Source organism: Panicum virgatum, chromosome 9K (genome assembly GCF_016808335.1).
Source record: "Panicum virgatum strain AP13 chromosome 9K, P.virgatum_v5, whole genome shotgun sequence".
In the NCBI taxonomy this organism is placed as follows: domain Eukaryota; kingdom Viridiplantae; phylum Streptophyta; class Magnoliopsida; order Poales; family Poaceae; genus Panicum; species Panicum virgatum.
Genome location: NC_053144.1, coordinates 30,393,047 through 30,397,575, shown reverse-complemented (window position 1 = coordinate 30,397,575; position 4,529 = coordinate 30,393,047). Strand labels below are relative to the sequence as shown.

The window sequence follows — 4,529 nt, the reverse complement described above, 5'->3', positions numbered from 1 at the left end:
CATTGCCCACCTCGATTAATATATTTTAAGAGACAATTTATTGTAACCGCCTCGGTTAATTAAAAATGACCGGCTCGGTTAATTCGAGACATTAACCGAGGCAGTTCAAAATTGTGCTCGTCTCTAAATATATTCTGTACTTCCTCTGAAAATGCTTTACGGTTGGTTGGTGGATAGGTTTACTTGGCATGGCATCGCCTGTTGTATCTTCCACTTGGCGACCATTGGACATATACCTACATCATATGCATCAGGCATTTGCCTCTAAATATACTAAACGTAACGGAAATGTATACACAAATACGTAATAATTAATTAAACTCTATTGGGAGTTTTGCTGGCCTAGAAAGAAACAATATAGCTAGGCAAAAGAATAAAACCTCTTTTTATTTCTTGCGAAATATTAATGCAGGTATATGGTAGCAATATGATTTTCACCTCAGCTGCCCCATCACAACAAGCACATATAACTTCTTTTCCTTATCAGTGCAAGCAATTGCATTTTTTTAGATAATGGGAAAGAAGAGTACCCAATCTTGATCTCAAAAGAGGCTACTGCCGATTTTACAAATTTTTCAAATCATCCGTATGCGAGAACACTGATAAGACTAACAGCCAACACGAAAGTTTTGATCAAGACGCTTATTAAAGGCAAATACTATTGCTAAACCTCCATCTATGGTTGGCAAAGAACTACATGACCAAAACCTCCATGGTTTGACATGCCTTCTGTAACGCCTTCTTGTCTTCATCACGCCTTTATAGCTATGCAAGCAATTGTATGAAGTAATGACCACTCATCGCTACCATCTCGCTACAGCAACAGAATGGCGAAAGCACCTAGAAGAAGCCAGGGGGGAGGAAGTGGACGAATCCTCCCTCTTGCCCAGCTCAGTTGAGTATTCAGTATTCGTTCCTATACTAGTTGTTACTTAAATCATTGAGTCTCACTCCCCCGAGCACAAAAAAACAGGCATCCCATCTGCCTCACTTGGCCCCTCGTGTCTCCCCCACCACCTGCCCCGGCCTTATAAAAACCAGGGCTCCTCGCTCCATTGATCCTCATAGGCCACACTCATTCTCGGTCACGTGTGCTGACCCGCCCGTCTGTTTGTTGTTGTTGCTGCCTATAGGTGTGGGGGTGTGTGACATCTCGTGGCCGAGCTTGTGGTTGCCTTCGTGGGAAATGGCATTACTGGATGCCGTGGTGTATTCCCAACCCCAAGGCCATTTCGGCTACGGGCCCAAGGACGCGTCCCACGGGCTCTCTTGGTCGTCAGACGCGACCAGCTTCGGCGAATGGGACCATTTCCTGCTCGCCTCACTCGTGCAGAATGCCGAGGAGTGGGGGGAGGAGGTGGGTTCCAAGAAGGCCTCGCCGGAACACGACGCGGCGCCGTCGGTTGTCGACTCGCCATCGCCAGTCACGACGACGAAGAGGAAGAGAAGGCGGCCCAAGGTCGTCAAGAACGAGGAGGAGATCGAGAGCCAGCGGATGACCCACATTTCCGTTGAGCGGAACCGCCGCCGGCAGATGAACGAGTACCTCGCTGTGCTCAGATCTCTCATGCCACCTTCCTACGCGCAAAGGGTATTTACTTTTTTCCTCAAAATATATTACTAAATTATTTAATTTTTTTTCTTCATCCATCACATTTTGCTTATTCATAGTTTCATTATTTTTCTCGTAAAAATTTTCTAGGGAGATCAAGCATCTATTGTTGGGGGAGCAATCAACTACGTGAGGGAGCTTGAGCAGCTGCTCCAATCCCTCCAGGTGCAAAGGAGCCTGAAGGAGCATAACCCCAACTTGTCCAGTCCCTTTGCTGGTTTCTTCAGGTTTCCACAGTACTCCGCTACCTCCGCCTCTCACTGTCACGGTGACCCCAGTAACCACACGAACGAGGATCAGAGGCCCAATAGGAGCCCCCGGTCACCGTCGGTCGCCGCCGACATCGAAGCAAGCATGGTGGAGGGACACGCCAGCGTCAAGGTTCAGGCGCCGCGGCGGCCCAGGCAGCTGCTGCGGCTGGCAGACGGTCTCCAGCAGCTCGGGCTCACGACCTTGCATCTCAATGTCAGCACGGCCGGCACCACAGTCATGTACTCCTTCAGCCTCAAGGTCAGTGACTTACGGTTCATATTATACACAGCCCAATCATTCTACTAGATGTCAATTTCTTTATTATGCACTTAAAGAGGGATCAATTAGTGGCTTATTGGATTGAGATAGATTTGGCTAACTTGTGGTTTGGATTTGCTTGCAGGTGGAGGATGAATGCAGGCTCAGCTCTGTGGAGGAGATTGCTACCGCAGTTCATGAGATTCTAGGGAGGGTAGGAGGAGGCAGGCTTTAGTTGATACCGAAACCGTCTTGTGAATTTGTACTGTGTCTTGGATTCTTGCATGCGCAACAGTTGTGTTCGAAGGCCAAGGAAATATAAATATTTAAGTAGCTATTTTTTTTCTTTTTTTCACCTGAGGTTAGCATCTATATAATGCCCAAAAAATTTTAGTACACTTCAGATGTGACTGATACATTCTAGACCATTGTAATAGTCACCAAAGCGTGCATCCAATGGGTACCGCTATTGGCGTGGAGTAGCCTTTCGCTCCTAGATCTGAGCTTGTTTGTTTCAGCTTGCAAATGTTTGGTTGTGATTGCGCATTTGAAGTTCAAATAAAAACCAAATTTTCAATTGTAGATTTAGCAGGTATGACATTATAATTGTTCCTATGCACTTTTAGTAATTTCTAGAATAGATTCACTACAAGAAAAGTGGGCATTAGTACCGGGCGGAAACCCCTGGTTAGTACCGGTTTCTCGCCCGGTACCGCCCGATCGGTACTAAATGCGTTTGCATTTAGCACCGGTCGGGCTGACCGGTACTAAATAGTACATTTAGTACCGGTCACCAATACCAGCCGGTACTAAAGAAATTGTGGCGCAAAAAAATTAAATTGCTTCTCCCGCTTCTCATCCTTCTCTCCCCTCTCGCTTTTCTTTCTACCACTGTCTGCATCCTCTTTCTCATCTGTTCTTCGAGAATCAAGAACCGAGAAAAAAAGATACGCAGATGCGGTGGGAAAAAAACTGAGAGCGGAAAGAAATGGGTGAGGAGCCCGAAAAACTTCATTTGGATTACAACACGAGACTCAAGAGTAAAAGACAAATTATACAACAGGAGAGATTCAACTAGAACAGATTCAACAACTACATATAAGAAAAAAAATTATGGCACAAAGTTTACAACATTCAAGCCAAAATCACAAAGACCCAAAATTACAGGAGAGATTCAACCGATACAACATGAGAGATTCAACATTCAACTATCTAAAAAAAATACTACGGCACATTAGTTAAAGAGGTCGCCAGGGCCTCCACCGTCGGCCGCCCACTTCTGCTTCCCGTACATGTCCACCGTCACCTTCAGAGTCTTGCGTGCAAGTACAGACACGGGACACACACAGATCCAGCATTCAGCACAAGTTCATCGCATCAACCACAAGCCGGATCGATCGGCGGAAGCTAAATCCTACTGAGCAAAACAAAGCAGAAATCAAATTGAGCTCGGGAGTGTCTTACTGAGCAAACCTTGAGCAGGAACTGAACCGCGGCCTGGCCGCACTCGTGGCCGCGCCCGCGCACACGTCTCCGATGCTGCGGCCGTCCGGGGGACGCCGCGCGCCGTGGGGATCGCCACCCTGCGGGCCACCGGCGCCTGCTCGCCCAGGAGAGAAGGAAGGGAGAAAGAGAGAGACATAAGAGAAAAGAGATAAGGTAGAAGACGGTGGAGGATGAAGAGAAGATAAAGGCCGCTCCTGACAACTCGCTGAGCAGATTTTTTGGGTGGTCACGTTAGTACCGGGTAGAGCCTCCGTCCGGTACTAATAGGCTACTTTTTGTACCGGATGAAGCCTCTACCCGGTACTAAATATTATGGGCGTCATTTTGTACCGGCTGGGAGTACTAGCCAGTACTAAATGGTCGCTACCGTTGCCCTGCTCGTGTCGGTGGCGTTTTTTAGTGCCGGCTCGGAGTTCCAGCCGGTACTAACCGACTCCCATGAGCACTGTGCGTCCCGCCCGGTACTAAATTGAGCCGTTAGTACCGGACCAAAGTGCGACCGGTACTAACGTGCAGGGACGAATGAACCATTTTCTAGCAGTGATTGCTACCTAATGAAATTAATTATTATAATTAGCAATGACAAAGAAGGCCAAGAAGTGTTTGGAGCGAGGCAGCATGAGAATATACCTGCCCAGGCGTTCGAGTCCAACTCAGAGTCCTGGACGAGGATATCTTAAAAATTTCGTCGCATACCGAGTACAAATTTAACGTTCTACATATGTACGAGAAGCTAAGAAGCACTACTGGAAAAACGCACATTCGTCCGCGGTCATTAGTACCGGTCACGGCTTTGGCCGGTACTAACGTGCAAATTTAGTACCGGGCCAAAGGAATAGTGGCCCTGAGAGCCTATTAGTACCGGCTGGTGGCTCCAGCTGTTACTAAAGTCCGCCACCGA

At 47.5% G+C, this 4,529-nt stretch overlaps 1 long non-coding RNA gene and 1 pseudogene across 1 annotated transcript; one reads left to right on the top strand and one right to left on the bottom strand.

Annotated features, from left to right (window-relative positions):
• Positions 1-1,050: 1,050 nt before the first annotated feature.
• On the top strand, positions 1,051-2,639 carry LOC120651201 (annotated as a pseudogene).
• A 524-nt stretch (positions 2,640-3,163) lies between these two features.
• Positions 3,164-3,843, bottom strand: LOC120651200. The gene is made up of 2 exons (XR_005665981.1): positions 3,587-3,843; positions 3,164-3,437 (listed from the first exon to the last, which is right to left on the bottom strand). It is a non-coding gene; the product is annotated as an uncharacterized LOC120651200 (long non-coding RNA).
• Between the last annotated feature and the right edge of the window lie 686 nt (positions 3,844-4,529).